Source organism: Natator depressus, chromosome 1, assembly GCF_965152275.1.
Source record: "Natator depressus isolate rNatDep1 chromosome 1, rNatDep2.hap1, whole genome shotgun sequence".
Lineage (NCBI taxonomy): Eukaryota > Metazoa > Chordata > Testudines > Cheloniidae > Natator > Natator depressus.
In genome coordinates, this window is record NC_134234.1 from 21694311 (window position 1) to 21715544 (window position 21234).

Genomic DNA, 21234 nt, shown 5'->3' on the forward strand with positions numbered 1-21234 from the left:
TACAATATTTATATTCCAATTGATTTATTTTCTGATTATATGGTAAAAATGAGAAAGTAAGCAATTTTTCAATAAGAGTGTGCTGTGACACTTTTGTATTTTTAGGTCTGATTTTGTGAGCAAATAGTTTTTAAGTCAGGTGAAACTTGGGGATATAAAGACAAATCAGACTCCTGAAAGGGGTACAGTACTCTGGGAAAGTTGAGAGTCACTGGTCTAGACCAAACCTCAGAAGGGACTTGCAGTCACCTTCAACCACTCCAGAGCTGAAGTCATCTGATATAGCTCTGAATAGTCCTGGAGGTATTCAGAACTGTATGGGCCAGTTCACCACAGAAACAACTTACAAAGACAGAAGCTATGTATTCAGAATGCATGGAACCAAATGATCAAAGACCAACAACGTTCTCAGCCAGTGTGGCAGCCATGATGGGCCTAGTTAGGATATAGATATTCAGGCCTGTCTGTAAAGACCTATACTCTAAGAATTTAGGTGTATTCTTATCACTTGGCTAGTTATAAAAGTATAAAAGAAAGAATCAAAATCACTGTCTGCCGGTGTAAGGTTCTTCTCTTACTGTGACAGTCTGAGGCCCTGTTCTTAGGCTAGGATCTCTGGCTAAGCAACAGAGGCAGCCATAAGCTGGGAAGCGACCGGTCACATCCTCACTTTCCAACCTAGTCACATTGAAAGAAGGTGCTATTGGGCTGTTAGGAATACAATCCTGTCCTGGTAATGCCTATCGCCTCCAGAGAAAGGGAAGTGCCTAGAAAATGTACAAGGAAACTTAGTTTGATAGCATCCTGTCTGGCAAGAACTCACTTATCGATAGCGGGGATGTGAAATCCTCACTTCTGTATTGTTTTGTCATTATAGTTCCCACTTTGCTATTGTTTGTCTGTATAATCTCTGTCTGGTTCTGTGATTGTTTCTGTCTGCTGTATAATTAATTTTGCTGGGTGTAAACTAATTAAGGTGGTGGGATATAATTGGTTACATAATCATGTTACAATATGTTAGGAATCAGTTAAATTTCAGTAAAATGATTGGTTAAGGTATAACTAAGCTCAACTCAAGTTTTACTATATAATCTGCACTGAGTCAGGAAGTGGGTGTGGGTGTGTGTGTGTGGGGGGGAAATGGGAACAGGGAATGGGGGTGGGGAAATTGGAATCATGTTTTGCTAAAGGGGGAAATGGGAACAGGGAATGGGGGTGGGGAAATTGGAATCATGTTTAGCTAAGGGCAGGAATGGGAACAGGGCCACAGGTAAGGCTCTGTGGTGTCAGAGCTGGGAAGGGGGACACTAAGGAAGGAAACTGGAATCATGCTTGCTGGAAGTTTACCCCAATAAATATTAAATTGTTTGCACCTTTGGACTTCGGGTATTGTTGCTCTCTGTTCATGCGAGAAGGACCAGGGAAGTAAGTGGGTGAAGGAATAAGCCCCCTAACAGGCCTAATGAGAAAGGTGGGAGAACTTGGAGGATTTGATGATAATGGACTTTTGAAAGGCGATCCAGTACAAATCAACCCAGGAGATGATGTTGAACCATGTAGTGTGCAAAACACTCCTGCAAGAGAGACCCTACAAGAGACTAGCTGCAGGTTTATGCGAATTCAGAGGACATCATTATCTGGTCATAGTAGACTGTTTTTCCAAGTACTGTATATAGAAATAAAGACTTGAAAGTGCAGTGTTATTGAAAAACTGAAGTGCACTTTTGGTCAGTTCGGTATTCCAAAACAACTCATGATGGACAATGGAGCAGAATTCACTACAGGAGAATTAAGATCATTCCAAGTGAAATACAATTTTGATCATATTACTAGCAGCCCACATTACCCACAAGTGAATGGAGAGTCAGAGAGTTGTACAGACAGCCAGGAAAACCCTACAGCAGGAAGATCCATGCCTCGCTCTTCTGAGTTACAGATCAACAGCAGCAGCTACTGGATATAGTCCAAAACATCTCCTTAAAGGAAGACAACCTAGAACTACTGTTCCAACTTTGGAAAAGAACCCATCTCCAAAGTGCCCAGACATGGAGAGTGTAGCCAAAGAAGATAAAAAGGTTGAAAGCACTTATGAATACCTATACAACAGGCATTACTCAGCTAGAGAACTGCTGGGCCTAGAGCCTGCTGACTGTATTTATGTCAAATTGGATGAAGAAAAAAGGATGGATGGCTCCAGCTGTCATAAAGAAAAAGAATTCAGCACCCAGATCATGTGACCAAAACAACAGTGGAGAGTTCAACATAAACGGTCAACATCTACATTGTGTTCTTCAGAAAGCACAGTCAACAGAACAAACTCTATAGATGGCAGATGCAGAACAAGATAACTCTGACTATTTTTAAATCAAGATTGGATGTTGTTCTTCTAAAAGATCTGCTCTAGGAATCATTCTGGGAAAGGTCTATGGTCTGTTATACAGGAGATAAGACTAAATCAGTGGTTTTCAAAGTTTGGGTAGCAGAATGCAAGGCACTGGGTCGCCTTGCTCAGCACCCAAGGACCCTGGCGGCCGGCCAGTAAAAACTATTAGTCCCTACCTGTTCTGACACCGCACTGCACCCCGGAAGTGGCCAGCAGCAGGTCTGGCTCATAGGCAGGGGAGCCACGGGGCTCTGTGCGCTGCCGCCACCCCGAAAACTAGCTCCACACCAGGGGTGGAGGGCGGTGCCTGTGGGTGAGAGTTGCCTAGGAGCCGGACCTGTTGGCCGCTTCCTGGGTGCAGCACGGTCCGCAATACCAGGACAGGCGGGAAAGCCTGCCTCTGCACCCCGGCTGTACTGCTGACCAAAAGCTGCCGGACGTAAGATCGCGCCCCAATCCCCTGCCCCAGCCCTGAGCTCCCTCCAGAATGCACCCTCTTTCTGCACCCCAACCCCTCATCCCTGGTCCCACCCCAAAGCCCGCACCCCAAGCCCAGAGCCCTAACCCCCTTCCTGCACCCTAACCCCAGACCGGAGCCCCTTCCTGCACCCTGAACCCCTCATTCCTAGCCCCACACCCCTCATCCCCAGCTCCATTGTGTTGCAGACATCAACAATTTTCTTCAACTTGGTCTCCAGAAAAAATTTTTGAAAACTACTGGACTCGATCGTCACAATGGTCCCTACTGTCCTTGGAATCAATGAAACAATGACTCTATATTCAGACATCACTAATTCAAATGCCAGAAACACCAGTAATAATGCTCACAGCTTTTAGATAAAATTCATTGCCATTACATTTGATTATCTTTTGTCACTTTTTATAAAGTTTATATTTTACAATAAACACATCGTGCCAACCATTCTAATGATCCTAATGCACCCTAGGAATGGGGGGGGAGGGGGAAGAACTTGGTTGGAAAAATATGGTTTTAAAGTGTTCCCTTCTAAAGTAAGTAGAAAGTCACGTGGAGGAAGTCAGACAGTCTGGAAGAGATGGCAGATAGAGCACTGATCTAGGGGAATGAAGATCTAACAACTAGATTATGAGGATTCTTTTGAATTCTGAATTTTAACCTCACAAATTCAGTCATATTGATTTTTCTTACTCTATCTAATGAAATATTTCTCATTTCATTAAAATGAGATTTTTTAATCATTGATTCAAATGCCACTACAGACCCAGAGATGCTGTGGGATGATAAAGCATGGCTTACATAATTACATTATACCTACCCTGCAACTGTCCTTCCTCTGTAATTGAACTACCTGCTAGCAGCTTGTTCAGTCACATTGCACCAGAATACCGAACCCAGCCACTACTCAGTAATAAAACAATAAGAACATAAATTGCTGCAAGACAGCGTCATGCAGATGATGTTGAAAAGCCTACCTGCTGGAAGCTATAGCTACATTCACCAAGTCAGAGCAACACAAGTACAAAATTAAATCAATGCCATGAATTAATTATCACATTAGTTAAGCAATAGTACATTAGTCATGGATTTATGTTCCGCACTAAGCAACCTAGTGATTCCTCTAGTTCAGAAGGGGATGGATTCTTGGAGCTTTCTTCAATTTAACTCTGATTTCTTTTCAAAAGGTGTATATTACATTTTTATGTTACAGATGCAGAGGACCAGCACAGCCTTTGCGGAAAAGATCCTGTACAATTTAATATTATAACATTGCCTTTCTATAGTTTTTTTTAAAACCATCCTACAGAACTGAACAGAAAATCCTATCCCAGCTCTAGAATCATTGGAAAGTTCAAAATAATCTATGGAAAGAATGTAATTGGGGATGAGGTCTTATAGGGATTTAGGTTAATTTCTATCAAGCCCTATTATTTTTATCCCTACCAGATTCAATGGACCTTCTCTGTAAGCAAGGGAACTCTGCACCACTTTAAGCCCTGCATCGGGTTTGTAATGCACTTAGCACAATGTTAGTCATATTGATAAATGCACTACTGCAAGGTGTTCAGATACTATGATGGTATGAGAACGTATAAACACAATACAATAAAAAAAAGGATGGTCATCTGTTCTGCAGTAGAATGCCCTGGCCCCAGATAGGGCATGAACTTCACCTTCTCCCCCATCCTTCCATATAATGTCTGGTATTCTCCAAGTAATTCAAGGAAGTTAGGAGCCCATATCTCATTGATAGGCAATGGACCCCCTAACTCAATTAGGCTCCTTTATGTTCAGGTTTTTTGAAGAAGAAATGGATTTTGCCCTACATTCTCCTGGTCTTCAAAATGAACAAGCAAGTGTTGGGCGAGTTTCTTTACTATTTAAAGCTTAGGTTAAATTCTCTTTAACCACTCTTGATGTCATTCAAAACAGACAGCACACAAAGGGGGACAATTTGACCCTTGGGGCTTATAGCTCTAATTTGTAAGTAATATTTCATAAATCTACACTTGTATCAATATACTCCAGCATATACCATTTGGAGGTTGATATTTCTATCAGTTTCTCCCTTCCTAATCCTCTGCGAGAGTGCAAAGAATGGTTACTAGATGTGTGCAACCTGATTCTAAATTCTAAGCTAAAATTGAGTAGAATTTAATTAGCATCTCATCTACTTAAAATCTTTCAGCAATGGCTCTGCTATAGCTGCAGCACTAAATTATGAGCAAGTTCTTCTTAATCGAATAACTCGGGTAAAAATGGTTTCTTAGTTGCCAGAAAAATCTATATTGATATCGTTATAACTTTGCATTAAAAAAGATGAGCCTTGATCTCAATGACTGCTGAGATACACACTCTAGTTTTATTCACCTTTAGTATTAACATACTGTCAGAAGAAATAAGTTTAAACAACAACATTGCAGATGTACCAAGTGATGGGGAAGGAGCAAGTAAAGAAGTAAGTCAAGGTCAGTTCCTCTGCCAGTGTAAATCAGCATAAATCCAATGGAGTAACACCAATTTACAGCAGCTCAAGATGTGGCCCAGAAACTCAATCAGTGATTCAGTCCATTGTGGTAAGACAGCAGGGCACCAAAGGATAGGGTGTCAAAGTTTAATGCCCTGCTTTTGTTAATCTGTGACAAAGCATTTATATTACATTAGTCCTAAAAGTTATGGCAAGCTCTTAAATACATATATCACTTAAATACTTATATATATGACCAGCACATAGTCATTCAGGTTAAGACATTCTGGGTTTGGCAGGTAAATCTGTATTTATTCTGCTCCTTTGTAATTATAGTATGAAAAAGACTCAGTTTTCTTGTAGGTCTCTTCAAATAAAAGGTGTAATTCCCCTAAACACCTCCCCCACTCCAGCATTCATTTGACTGACAGTCTGGAAACTACCAGCAGGTTAAGGACTAAAGGGAAAACAAAAAGAATTTCAACTTTCAGAATTTATAGTAGTATCAAATGTAGATTTGCCAATACTATCTCAATCACATAATGGTCAAATAACTGTGGTCAAATAACTGTGGTCAAATAACTGTGGTTTGTACTTAGACAGCACCTTTCATTAGAGCAGCTCAAAACCCATTATGAAGGAGGGGATTTTTACCCCATTCTACACATTGGGCACTGGAAGCAGAGGGAAGTTATGTGATTTATCCCTGGTCACAAAGACCTCACCTAACTTATGACACTGAACCACTGTGTCCATGAGTGTCAGAACTAAATCTGGCAGAACATGGTGGAGACAATGACAAGCTGTGTTCAACACAGTTTCAGCAGGATTTAAACCACAGCTGCTGAGAAAGGTGTTGAACACAGTTTGTCCACATCATTGTTTGCAGCTCAACTATGTTCTGCTCTGTTGCTGCGTGTGATGGGGTGCCTGCCCCACACTGGTGTAGAAAGGGTTAAAAACAGCCCTCGGAGGCTACACAGAAGACAGCTAATCAGCATGGGGCTGCAAGAAGCGGCCAATCAGGGCAGAGCAGGCCCATATATAAAGAGAGCTGCAGGGCAGAGGAGTCAGTTCCCTCTTGGGAGCCCAGGGAGAACGGACTGGGTCCCTGAAGGGCTGAGGGAACCGCCAGCACCCTGGACAGAGCAGTGCTGGGCCAGGTCAGGGGAGCGAGAGGGAGCTGACTGGCTGAAAGACTGAAGCCCGGATATAGGGGCAGAGAAGGTGCTAGGGGTATGGGGAAGATGCCCAGGGAAACAGATGGTGGGGGTTGAAGGAGATGCAGTGCGTGGCTGCCGCCTAGAGGGTCCCTGGGTTGGGACCAGAGTAGCGGGAGGGCCCGGGTCTCCCCCTTCCCCTTTGCCCACGCTTGCCACTGAGGGGAGTGGCTAGATCCTTGGGTTGCAGTCGGCCACAGAGATGAGTGGCTGGTAAGAGGACTCCTGCTCCCCTGGAAGAGAGGGGGGAACAGAATGGGGCATGGGCGGAGGGCTGTGTCCTGAAGAGGATGCTGCGATCCTTGAGGCAACGCAGGTCCAGAGCAGAAGTGATGGCAGGCAAGACACCACTGGAGGAGGGCGCCCTGCAAAAAGACTGAGCTAATTCCCAGAATGACCACCAGAAGGCGCCACGGTGGTGAGGTGAGATCCACTGACAGAAATGGTTCAGTTTCATGGCATAGGTGAGGCCAAGGTGACAAAGCAGGATTAAAATCTAGTCCTCTCAACTCCCAGTCCCTCTGCTTTAACCACAATGGTCTAAATTTTGAGAAATGGCCACCTGTTTCGGGGTGCCCAACTTGATACACCTTGGACCTGATTTTCAGAAGGTCTTTCATGATGATCCTTATTAGCCAAGATTGATGTCTGCAGAACAAGCCTTGTCAACAACTTACTCCACGCCTTTTCATTTGCCTTAATGGACACTGACATGTTGAGGATTCCTTAAGACTAGTAAGGCTCTTCAGAGAAGGAACTAAGGCTACATGCCATCAGCTATTCAATTTAAAATCCAAATTTACTTTTGAGGAGGAGAGACTTTCAGCCACAGCCTCTAATTCAGCTCAGATCTGCACAAGAAGTTTGCCAGCAAAATAGCAGGAGAGCACCAACAGCTTACAAAACTGCTAGAAAGAACAGCAGCAGTTTAAGTCTTGAAATCAGAAGAGAATGTGGTCTTCAAAGCCTGCTCACTGAAAATCCCACTACTAGTACACCACTCGCTAATTTTGTAATTTTGGCCACTTCCCAATAATTAATATCACTTATCACCATTTACCCTCACAATGCGTTTTGGCTTTCTGCTTGTGATCAGATTACCTATTGATCAAAGACATGATTTGTGACAGACTTTAAAGTGGAAACTTCTTTGTGTGTTGAAAACAACATTACTGTCAGCCTTTCCACCTTAGTGCTATCAGCGATAAATGTTTTATTAAAATAATCATTAGAACTTGCTAATTGACTGAAGTTTGAAGTCACAAAGTCAACTACTGAGGACTTTTCAAATCCAAAGCAGAAGTACAGTATGTGTGTTCATTATAAACTATAGTGACAGCTAGGCCTTGAAAAGTTCACTCACAACAGGTAGGAAACTTTCCTTGGAGAATGCCATTAATTTCTAGCCCTTACAGTTGTAAAAGATACCTTCCAAGCACAAACAAGAAAACCAGTGAGGTACTGTTTGCTTGAGTCTGCCAACGCCATTGCCTCTTCTGCTGCTCAGAGCTTCCATACGCAGCAACAGAGTGAAAATGGACCCGTTTTCTAGGGTAAAGCTGGGAGACTGGAAAGAATCGGGTCTATTTTACTTTGTTGCAGCTTAGGTGAAGAAACAACAACAGGAGAGACAGGCACCGGAGAGACGAACAAAAACACGAAGGCTGTGGGAAGGGTAGAGTTGCTGAAATATCATCTCGTATCAGCCAGAACATGCAGGGATGGGTAAAGTACAATTGTTCTGAATAACTACAACTCCTAACTCTGTGTGTCTGTCTTTGGCTAGTTGTGATTATTGGGTGGCTAGTAAACTTGCCAAGATCTGTGTGTAGATGCACCAATGGCTGTGGGGCAGGGCAATGGAGAGGAGGGGTGAGGGGGAGTGTGGGGGGACAGAAATGGGACATTGAAGTAGGGTGACCAGACAGCAAGTGTGAAAAATCGGGATGGGGGTGGGGGGTTCATAGGAGCCTATATTAAAAAAAAAAAGGACCCAGAAATCGTGACTGTCTATAAAATCGGGACATCTGGTCACCCTACACTGAAGACAACTTGGAAAAGGATGCATCATGATTTAAGAGAAAAAGAGTGGAATACAGTGGAGACAGGAAGAAAAAATAAAGTAAAATGCCAGGAAAGAGTAGAGCTAATCACATAATACAATGCTTGGCAAAGATGTTATCAGATTAATTTCACCAGTATGTCAAAATTATGATAAACATTTTGTGATCCTCAACCAGCTCTATAGATGGTCAAATATTATTCAATAAATATACTACACGAACATCAGTGGAAGTCAAATATATAATTTAGTATTCTACCAGCTCCAGCAATAAGTTAATTTTTGAAGTGTTATTAAATGGACAGTTGATTGAATAATAAGGTCAAATATATACATTTTAAAGACCCCCAACTACACAGAGAAACTGCCTAGTTTTTTAAACCTTTGTGAAACTCCCATCTTGAGAAGCATTTCAAGAAACACAACTGAGCTGCATCCACAATGGTCAGATAGAACAGAACAATAATGCCTGAAGCAATTATTTAGATGGGTTCTCAAATTCAGTTTTGAACACTGGCCAGCAAAAGGATCTCTTGTAGCTCAAGTGTAGATAGCTGTGCTTTTAAGAACTAAAAGATGACAGTTGTAGTCCAAGCTCCGGATGGATTCATTACAACTGTATGATTAAAGTAAGCACCATAAAAAGTAGAAAGTTGATGAGGGAGTGCTTGGAAACAAAAGAGGAACTAACATAAATATTGAGCAGTCTATTGCTCAATTAAATGGTTCTTTACATATGGGAGGCAACTGTGTTGTGCCCCTCAGGAATCATAGGAATTGTAGTTTGTTATAGTTTGTTCTATCCTTTCTTCAAATTGTATTTTACATTGGGAATCACAGAACATTTTTGGTATACATAATGTGTTATTTATGAAGGTATGAATGCATGTAGCTTCTATTTGTAAGGGGACTGTTGCCCCCTTACTAACATTCAGTGGGGGTGTTTTAGTTGCTAGCTCCCAGTACTAAAAAGGGGGAAGGGTCAATGGGAAATCAGGACCCTGAGACTGACAGCCCCCGGGAACAATGGGGAGAGGCCAACGCTCCAGGTCAGCCTGAATGACAGGGTGAGCAGGCTAATCAGGGAGTCAGGAGGCCAGGGAGGTCCCGTCCTCCATGTGAGCGGGATTCGTCTGGGTCAGACAGAGTGGGGCTGAGCTGAGGAGAAAGCAGGGGCCCAAGCTGAGCTAGGGGGCAGAGCAGTGCCAGATCCAGAGGGACCAGAAAAGCAGCCCAGAGAGAGCAGACCCTGTCCTGGGAGGAGAGCTGCAGCAACCAGAGCCAGAGGGGCCAGAAAAACAGCCCAGGAAGCAGGTCAGTGCTGGGAGCAGAGTCACAGAAGCAGCCTGCAGAGCAGACCTGTCCTGGAAGCAGAGCTGTAGCAACCAGAGCCAGAGGGGCCAAAGAAGCAGCCCAGGGAGCTGGAGGCAGAGCAGCAGAGACAGAGTGGTGGAGCTGGGGCTGGAGCAGTCTGGAGCTGGGTGCAGTGAGCAGCTGGGGAGAGCGAGGGGGATCCTGAGCAGCAGGCCCAGCAGAGGGAGACGCCTCAGCCAAGAGGCTCTGCAGGCCAGGCTTGGATCGTAATCCCGACAGGGCCGGGGGACGCTGGGAAGAAGGGTCCTATCACTTAGAGCCTGAGAGCGTGTGGCCACCACCAGAGCAAGTGTCCAACCCACAGCATCCCTGCAGCACAGCCAGGGCCTGAGAAGAAGGCCTGGGACTTACAAGGACCAGACTGTGAACTGCCCGGAAATTCCAGAGACACTGTTTGTGATGTTCCCTGCCACAGAGCGGAGTGATGTGTTTCCTTTAACCTTTCCCATTTTTCCTTATTCTTTTTAAAATTAATTGTTGATTAAATAACTTGTATGTAATGGTCAGTGGGTCAGAGAAGTGCCCAGTGCAGAGAGAGTACTCTGGAGTGGGGACACCCTAGCCCCTGTCCTAGGTAACCACAGCAGGGTTGGGGGTCGAGCCCCCAAGGAATCCTGGGCCCAGGCTTGTTGGGGTTACGAGGACTCTGCCAGACAGGAGAGTGGAAGGGGAGTCCTCAAGGGCAGGGAGGCCACTGGGTAAAGGAAGTGGGAGCGAGGACTCAGATCCTTTCGCTAGCCCACTTCACCGGGGTAGTGCAGAAGCCAGGAAAGTTCCCCACAAGAGTGGGACTATTCCCCCACTTACATATTGATGAAAAATTGCATCTGTATCCATTATGACCAGAGATCCTAGTTTTCCATGACAAAAAGACTCAAAGTTCTCAAATAAAATATAAAACCCCACATTTTTCTGCAATTAAATCAAAACTCTGAACTTCAGTTTCTCTAGCCACAATATATATAGGTATCAGTTGAACACAATATTTTATTGATATACAGTCAAACCCCATTCTTCCGAGCCTTCATTATCTAACTCTCCATATTAACCGAACCACCAGCCACCTGGGACTAATGGTGGCGGGGCTCGAGGAGTCAGCCCTGGGTGGCTGGTGGTTTGGTTAATATGAAGAGCTGAATAATGGAGGCTTGGACAAATGGGGTTCTACTGTGTATATTTTTATTTTTTCCACAAACCGTAAAAACTATAAAGAGTCTCTGTAAAAAGGCAAATTCCGTGTTTTTCCCATGGAAAACGGATTTCTAGAATTCCTATTTTCAGTACTAAATACACCACCTAGTCAAGTCTCTGTAGTAGTGGAGCTCTGAAAGGACTGTAGAAACAGACTCGTAGGGCTGGAAGGGACCTCGAGAGGCCATCTAGTCCAGTCCCCTGCACTCATGGCAGCACTAAGTATTATCTAGGAGAGCATTTCTATATTCTGGTTTGGGGAAAACAAATGGCATTAGAGGTAGCTGGCTTTCCTGAGACAAATCTGTTGCATTGTAGTTTGCCTAATTATATAGCTTTTTTTTAATCAGAAGCTCTCAAAGCATATTATAAATACCCCCTGGCAGCCTGGTGTGGAACTGTTATGTCATGTCTCTACCTCATTTTCCCCTAGTAGGCTTTTAAATAGTTCAATGAGACTTGCATAGCGTGAGCAATCCCCCTTAATGGGTCTTGTTTATTTAATCAACTGCCCAATGTGGTATGTAAACAAGCCTTCTGCTGTAATCCCCAGGTTTCTTCACTGCTTGGAGCTCTGCAGTCTCCACTGACAACGAAGGGTTTCGGTCTCTCCCTGCCAAGAGGCTTTTTGGTCGCTCCCCTCTGGAGGGGGTGTGTGCGTGCGGCCGTTCTAGGAGCTGTTCCTCTCCCCAATACCCTTTGTTCTCCAGGAAGACACCAGTGGGAATAGCTTCCTACCCAGCTCCCCTGAGGAGCTCTCTCCACCCGCAGAAGCTTCCTCTCTTTGTTCTGGGCTCCTGCCTGCTCCCTCATAACACGATATAAGGCTCAGGTTTCCTCAGCTAATATCCACTGAGCTACTTATCCAAATTAGCCATCCACAGGTGGATCTGGGTTGGCTCGTGTTCCTTAGCAGATCCTGTTTCAGGAGGTTGCCTGACCAGTCAGAGGGCCAGCCTATGTGACATATAAGTACCTTTTTGTCTGCCATACTACTCCTAGATACAAATAGGGAATTGAAAGAACATACAAGTCTGATGTTTGTAACTGTTCCCACTCGTTAAAAAGGAAATAAAAGGATGTTCAACTGATGTATTTTACATATTGCAGCTAGTAAGTTACTCATGTAACGTATCTATTCCCTAAACATTCTGCATTCCATAGGCAGTCACATGACAAACTTATACAAAATAAAGAACTGTTCAGTGAATTACAGAAAAGCAAACAGAAATTTTACAGTCATCAGCATTATACAAAATTCTATAGAAATTAAGCATGGGCGGGGGGAGGAGAGACCAAATATCAGCTATAAAGAAAGTCCCAGGGAACAGACTCTGAATATCCTTAAAAAGATAAATCAAATCTGACCAAACAAAGTAGCACAGCTAATTAATCCTAATAAATACAGTACCCAGAAGAACGAACAGGGAACAAATCTCCTGAAACTGTGTCTGTTTAAATGAATATCTGAAAAGATCTGTAATACTTGGAATACCCTTTATAAAATGAATAGTATCCATAACCTGAAAGTATTTTCCTCAGGGCTGAAAATGAAAAATTCCTTTATCAATTCTTCAGGCAAATCTTACAACATATGATGGGCTAGTAGTATTCTGAAACTGTCAGAATTTGCTTTGCTATTGCCCATCATAAGCCATCATTTATTTTGCAGAAAAACCATCTACAATTCCTGTGGTTTACCTTAAATGGCTGAGGTTTTGCCAATTAAATCATCCACTGACAGAAGCAATTTTATTAGGCTTCTTTTTAACTCTGTCAGAAGCTGGAAAGATAACAAGACACTGTCTGCACAACGTAATTCATGCGAGACGCCATTATTCAATAGTCCAGGACAAAAATCAAATGCATGAAATAGGGGACTACATCAGAAACAGTAATGGAAAATACCAGCTATTCTTCAGTAGGACAAGGACATCAAGATTTAGCACCACTTTCTATAGTGCTCTGTTCAGAGAATTAATAAAACAGGGTTTGCAAAACTTGGAAATACTCCTACCCACATTAAGCTAATTGAGTGAGAGAGGTTTTATACACCATACTATTGACTTGATTTACTAGCTAGCTGTTCATCTTGCCTTGAAACAGAATGTAAAACATTCCGAGCTACTTCTGTTCTCAAAAGCAAAATAAGCTTGAACCCATCTGTGGGGTGGGGGGGTTAAATACAATTTGTTTGGATTTTTATATTTAAAAGACATAGGTCAAAGATATAGATAGATGATATACACATATCCCCAGTACAGTAGAAGATAAAGGAAAGGAGGTACATTGAAACTGGTAAAAAAAGTCTTGTATCCTATTTAATGAAGCAAAATACTGAATATTCAATGAAGGTGCATTAACAGATACAGACTCCAAGATGTATGCAACCACAGCGCTCTGTCAATAACTGTATATTAAAAAGAAAAGGAAAAACAAAATGCAGAGCTAGGAAGGTATCAGGACAGAGATCAAAGGCCTTATTATGGAGATCACCGTTACCCTGCTAATCCATCCTTGGACTAAAAATACCTCACACAGAGATAGATAATCACCTGTTGCCAAACTTTTGACTAAATTTGAGTGTGGGTAAAAAAATGGACACCAGATTAGATCATATGCAGCCAATTTATTCATCCATGCATAAGAATGCAACCTTCCATGACAGGTGGGAGAGGGAACAAGAAGCCAAAGGGTGGACTCATGAGCCTGGAGAGGGACAGGTTAAGGCACCATTGGGGAACCGGGCCCTGGATCGGCAAAAAGAATCTTTCAAGGCCTCTCAGGAACCTGATCGTCATCTCATGTGAGAATACAGAGCTACCCTGGATGCAGGGATGGAAGGCTGATATGGCTGCCAGGTGCACCTTGATCGAGGAAAAGGCGAGACCCTGGTGCTTCAAGTGAAGCAGGTAATCCAGAATGGACTGCAGGGATGACTGGGTCAGGGAGATATTCTGCTCCGACGCCCAGCAGGAGAAACACTTCCACATTGCCAGGTAAGTCACTGTGGTGGAAGGCTTTCTGCTCTCCTAGAGAACCTGCTGTATCTGACTAAAGCAGGTTCATTCCTCTAGGTTCAGCTATGAGGTGGAGAGAGGCGAGGTTCGGGTGCAGGAGCTGACCGTGATCCTGGGAGAGTAGGTCCGGGCAGCTGGGAAGTGGCCACAGGGCTGCTACGGCCAGATCCATGAGCATGCCAAACCAATGCTGGCGTGACCATGCCAGGCCGATCATAATGACCCGCGCCTTGTCCCTCTTGATCTTCAAGAGAATGTTGCCGATGAGTGGAATTGGCGGGAAGGAGTACAACAGGTCTGCCAATGATGACAGAAGAGAGGCATCGGAAAGTGAGCCTCTGCCGAGACCTTGCAGAGAGCAGAACTGATGACACTTCCTGGTGGCAAACAAGTCCACTTGGGGAGCTCCCCACTTCTGGAAGAGCATCCTGACGACCTACAAGTGAAGGGACCACTCGTGGTGAGAGAAGAAGGACCTGCTGAGGCGATCCACCATTGTGTTCCTGATGCCAGGGAGGTGAGAGACTTGCAGGTGGATTGCATGCTGAATGCAGAAGTCCCATAGATGGAGGGCTTCTTGACACAGAGCCGATGAACAAGTTTCCCCCTACCTGTTGACGTAGAACATGGAGGCCGTGTTGTCCATCAACACCTGCACCATCCGACCAGACAGTTGTGGAATGAAGACACCACAAGCCAGGCGGATGGCTCTGAGTTCTCTGACATTTATACATAATGTGAGTTCCTCCCGAGACCATAATCCCTGATTCTGCAGTGCACCGAGATGCGCTCCCCAATCGAGGTCGGACACTTCTGAAATCAGGGAAACCATGGGTTGTGGGGTCATGAACGGCACACCTTCTTTTACCAGAGTTGGATCTGACCACCACTGCAGGGAGGTAAGTACCTGTAGTGGGATCACGATAGTCTTGTCTAAATGATGTCTGGACATGCAGTAGACCAATGCAAGCCACATCTGGAGTGATGCAGCCTGAGTCTCACATGATGGACAACTTACGTGCAAGCTGCCATGTGCCCCAATAGTCTGAGGCAGACCTGAGCTGTGGTGAGATGATGGGCCATTCAAATCTGCCATTGCCCTGAACCTGGTCTCCAGCAGGAATGCTCTGGCTTGGATAGAGTCAAGTACCGCTCCGACAAATTCTATCCTTTGAACCGGGATTAACTTTGATGTTTTTCGTTTATCAACAGGCCTAGAACTTGTCAAGCACCCTGCAACTTCGACACTGCGCTGAACTTGGGACCTGGAGCGCCCCTTGATGAGCCAGTCATCAAGGTACAGGTAGATCTGGATACCTTGATGTCTGAGGTAGACCGCTACCACAGACATGCACTTTGTGAATACCCCTGGTACCGTTGCTAGACTAAAGGGGAGCACAGCGAATTGGTAGTGGGCGATCCCAACTATGAAATGTAGGAACCATCTGTGTCCCTGAAATATTGATATGTGAAAGTAAGCATCCTTCAGGTCGAGGGCAGTGTACCAGTCTCCTGGAACCAGGGAAGGTATGTTGGAGGCCAGGAAGACCATGCAGAACTTCAATTTCTTGAGATACTTGTTGAAACCCCGCAGGTCAAGGACGAGGCATAGACCCCTTCGGCTATGGGATCAAAAAACAGTGAGAGTTAAACCCTTTCCCCTTAAGTGCAGAGGAACTTCCTCTATCGCTCCCACCTACAGAAGGTCCTGCACCTCCTGAGCAAGAAGATGCTTGTGAGAAGGGTCCCTGAAGGGGGATGGGGAGGTAGGGTAGAAGGGGAGGGGGGATAGAAATAAACTGGAGGGTATAACTCCCTGCGACTGTACTGAGGACTCACTGGTCCGATGTTATAGAGGCCCAGGCAGGGAGGAAGGGAGACAGGCAGTTGGAAAAAAAACAGGGATGTTGGATCCAGGACACAGGCTAGAAGGTCGCCCTTAAGCGCACCCTCAAAAATGCCTGTTTATTACCCAGTTTGGAAGTGGGTAGAGCTCAAGTGAGCTGAGGAGGCCGGCTAATGGCCTTGCTGGTGCTCATAGCCTCTGCCCTTCTTACAGAAGGGCTCTGAATGGGAAGGGCCCCCAAACCTGTGGGACTGTTGCGGCATGAACCGCTTCCTCGTGGGCGCCGCGATGTACATGCCCAGCGAGCATGAGGTGGCCTAGAGTCTTTTAGGCCATGCAACTTGCTATCCGTCTGTTCTGCGAACAGTGCCAAGCTGTCAAAGGGGAAGTCCTAGATGGATTGCTGAATCTCTGCCAACAAGCCTGAAAACTGCAACCAGGACGCCCGCCTCATTGAAATGGCTGACCAGGCTGACCATAGACCAGGCTGTGGAATCCGCCATATCTGAGGCCGCTTGCAGTGCTGCACTGGCTACTGCTCTGCCCTCCTCCAGAATAACCAGGAATTCCTTCCTTGGCTCCTCAGGTAGTGACTCTGCGAACTTGGCATGGACTGCCAGACGTTAAGCCAAGTAGGGCCTGATGGTTGGCAGCTCTTAGCTGGAGGGTGGCTGCAGAATAAATCTTTCTATCGAAAAGATCCATCCTCTTCACCTCCTTATTCTTCGGGGTCTATCCTGGTTGGTCCTGTCTATCACCCTCATTGGCCACTGACACCATCAGTGAGCTTGGGGCGGGGTGTGTGTACAGGTATTCAAACCCCTTAGCAGGGACATAGTGCTTCCGCTCTGCCTGCTTAAAGATGGGGGGGCAGGGAAGAGGGGGTTTGCCAAAGGGCTTTGATTAGTTTCACAACTCCCTCTTGTATTGGTAATGCCACCTTCGAGGGGGCTGCTGCACCGAACAGGAAGTCTGAGGGCTCTGCCAGCTCCTTGGCTTCCAGACCAAGGTTCAATGCAACGCTCTTCAAAAGCTCGTGGTCGGTTTTTGTATCATCCATGTGAGAGGGCCTTGCTAGCATCTCGGCGGGTGAAGATGATGAGCAGACAAGTAATGGTGGGCCTGGTAACTCCACTATCTCCGCCAGGGGAGCCTCAGTTGGAGATGGCTGTCCCTGCGGAGCTCTCTCTGACTCCACTTCCAAGTCGGGGCGGGCAGGAGACTGTGGCTGAGCATCTTTCCGATGCTCCTAAGACTGACTGATACCCCTGTGATGGTTGGGGAAATGCTCAGGAGTTCCACAGGTGCCAGGGGGTTGGCCATTGGCCCTGGGGCCGTGCACCCCCTGGGGGCCCAGAAGGAAATGCCGATGCCCCGGCGGGTGGCCTTGGCCCGTGGGCAGGTCTTTCTCCTAGCTTTTAGAGCCTGAGGAGGGGGAGGCTTGCCAGGGGGACCAGGACGGGACTGATGTTGCCTGTCTACCCCATTCCAGTCAGCTCCGCAGCAGAGGTCTGCGGAGAGAGCCGTACCAGGACAATGTCTCTCGCTGCTGCGATTCCAGTGACCTGTGGCTGTGTTCGACAGATTGGCTATGGTACCCCAGCGATCCACGCCTCACACTATGAGAGTGGTGCCGCTCCATGAACCAGGAGTGAAAGGATCAACATCTTGGAGACCATCAACATACCCATGGGGATCCATACTGGCGAACTGGAGACGGGACTCTGGGGACCAGCATACCAACCCTCCGGAATGGTGCCACGAGCCTGAAGACCGATTCGGATGCTCCAGGCATCAGGGCTCTGGGGACTGGTGATACGCCTCCAAAGGTCTGTGCCAGACAGCTGGCGATCAACGCCAGGATCCCGGTGAACACTGCCTAGAGACTGGGAACAACACCGGGAACTCTGGCAGGTCAGCTGACCTGCATCCGGGGGCTGGTGGCGCTTTTCAGGTGAGCGCTGGCAGAGCACCCTCTGCAGTGGGGAGTGGTGCTGCACTGACGGAGACCACTGTAAGGGTCCCAGGGCAGGTTTCCCCTTAATGGGTGTCAGGGTTCCCTCCCCACTCTGAACTCTAGGGTACAGACGTGGGGATCCACATGAAAGACCCGCTTAGCTTATTTCCACCAGGTTAGGTTAAAAACTCCCCAAGGCACAAATTCTCCCTTGTACCTTGGATTAGGTAACACTGCCACCACCACGTGATTTAGACAAACTCAGGGAAAGGACCACGTGGAGTTCCTACTCCCCCTAATATCCCCCCCAAGCCGCCGCACCCCCTTTCCTGGGGAGGCTTGAGAATAAACAAGATGAGCACAGACTAACCTTGGCGTTTTTTAGGACACACACACAAAAAACCCCCAATCAGATTCTAAAAGAAACAGAACTTTATTATAAAGAAAAAAGGTAAAAGAAGCACCTCTGTAAAATTAGAATGGAAGATAATCTTACAGGGCAATCAGATTAAAAAACACAGAGGATTTTCCTCTGGGCCAAACTTTACAGTTACAAAAAGAAAACCAGGAATACACCTTCCTCTCAGCACAGAGAAAAATCACAAGCCAAAACAAAAATAAGCTAACGCATTCCCTTGCTAGTACTTACTAATTCTAATGGAGTTGGATTGCTTGCTTCCTTGATCTGTGTCTGGCAAACACACAGAACAGACAGACTAAAACCTTTTCTCCCCGCCCCCCCCAGATTTGAAAGCATCTTGTCCCCTTATTCGTCCTTTTGGTCAGGTGCCAGCCAGGTTACCTGAGCTTCTTAACCCTTTACCGGTAAAAGGATTTTGTGCCTCTGGCCAGGAGGGATTTTATAGTACTGTATGCAGGAAGGTTGTTACCCTTCCCTTTATATTTATGACACGGGGCACCTCAGTAGCTGGTGTGGATGGCATCAGAGGGGAGAGATTGTCCTTAGTGGCCTGAAAGGCTTCCGGCATGGATGGCACTGCGAGGTGCCGAGTGCCTCTGCACTGCTCTCCAGGGTGGCAGGGGGTCTTGAAGGGGGCTTGACAGCTCAGTAGGTTCTGGAGCCTGGCCACCGACCAGAGAGAAAGAGCTGCCCCTCGTGAATCCTAGCTCTTCTCTGGCTCTCTCCTTCCCTTTACGGGGCACAGGAGAATGCCCTCTCCCAGCCTTTCTTTGCTTTTCAGCCGGTTCCAAGGATGGGGATCAGCCCCGGTCTGAGGTCGGTGCCAGCGGCAAGCTCCACATCGAGGCTGCAGTGTTCGGAGCAGAGTCCGATCTTGTCGGCTCTGATGCCGCTGTGAGGGTGCTCAAAGACCAATGTCCCACTTCTTTTTCGTTCATGGCCTGAAGCTCTTATAGATGCGATGCTTGTCACTCATGTGGGTTTCCCCCAAGCACTTTAGACCGCTCTTATGGTGATCACTGACTGTCATAGGTTTCTTGCAGCAGTCACAAGGCTTGAAGCCTGGGGACCGGGGCATGGCCAGCCCTAGGCTAACTCCCGTCAGGACTAACCAACTATTACTAACTCCAACACTAAGGGAACTATAAAACTAAACTATACAGAAAGAGTTCACAACTAGACACAGTTGAAAGAAGTAAGCTTGCTGAGGCAAGGACACATTCCAGCACTGTCACCGGTACACAGTAAGTAGGAACTGAGGGAGGGAGGAGCCAGCAGAGCCCCATATACCAGCACATACGAGTGCCACTCCAGAGGGCGCCAGAGATGGTCCCCTATGTATACCACTGAGGAAAAAACTTCCAGCACCGGTGCATGTGGCGAGCGCACACACCTACAATGCAATGGACATGAGCAATCGCTCTAAGAAGAAAAATGAATTTCAATTTCTGTATGAATTTGAGATTCAGGGGAAAGAAATTAAATTTCAGATACCAAAGATGAATAATTAAGATTTAACTGTATCACCATCGAGTGAAGATACTGTTAACATGTGGCAGCTCAGCAAAGAAGATTTAAGCTGGACAGTAAGTCATCAACATATTTATGACATTTAGATCCAATAGAACATGTTACGAAGAGGCAGCTTAGACAGGATCAAATTTTAAGCATGCAAAGGTCCTAGAAGATTAGCAACATACACATAAAATAAATTTGTGCCAGAGTTTTGAAAATCAAAGAGGAAAAGCATGTGCCCCTGATAAATTTGATCATTTCTTCCATGCTACTTGTAAGAGGCAACATTCGTTAGCGTTACAAAAATTACAGCCCCAACTGCAGACTCAAATGCAAGCCTGCCTAGCTCATTGGAGAGAATAAGAGGAATGTTTCCCAGCTAAATGAAATTTTTTTCTATACTATTCTCTCCCTGTATTTGCTATCAGAACTTCTTATTCTGCAAGACGTGACTTAATCATAAGACACTTAAATTGAAGTACTGTGATTAATGTACAAGAACTGCACCCATTTATCCAAACAACAGATTTTGGAGGGTGAAAATGAGCTCATATTCCAATTAAATGCTCTACAGCAGACAAAACTGACATCTGAACAAGAAACTAAGCAACTCCTGGGCATTTCTAGGCCACTTTCTGCCTTAACTGTTAAGGTGATTTTGGGAAATGACCACCTGCAGCTATTAGGGTGAATGACAGGAGTGAAGCAATAGTTCAGTTACTTGTAAAAAGGCCCAGGATGACCACTGCCAAGTGACCTCACCTCTTCCCTGGTGGTAGCAGCAGGCTCTAAGGAGCAAGGGATGAGAAGGCTGTTACCAGAGCCCTGTGCAGGACTATTTTTAATCCCACTCCTGTCCTACCCCAAAATAACAACTCTCACCTGCTCCCTCTATAAGGCAGCAGGTACTGCGGGACCCTCGGGATCCCAGTCCCACTGCAGGGCTCTACACTAGTCCTGTGCAGGGCTCTACCTGTTACCACCACAAAGGGAAAGTAGGCAGTGGAATTAGAGTCTGCTGCTACCAGACCGTGTAGGAGGGAATTGACTCTTACTAGCAGTTGCAGCATCAAATCTCTTATCTGTGGCACTTCTTGAGAAGCACCTGGCCTGTCAATAGCTTGCTCCTGTTGCTCAAATTCACAATTACAGGCTCATTTCCTCTATCCCTACTTACAGGGCCCTCTAAATAACTATCAAAGCTGGATCTCTCAGTCCCCAAGGCACACAATTCTAGGACTGCTTCCAGTCAGGGCCCCTTTTCCCTTTCTTCATTGCTACAACTGTCCCCTGGTTCTCT

At 45.9% G+C, this 21234-nt stretch overlaps 1 protein-coding gene across 16 annotated transcripts in view; it reads right to left on the bottom strand.

The window, feature by feature from the left end:
• The window catches only part of DLG2 (discs large MAGUK scaffold protein 2), a 1447004-nt gene that overhangs the window by 747142 nt on the left and 678628 nt on the right, over nucleotides 1–21234 (bottom strand). The window lies entirely within an intron of this gene.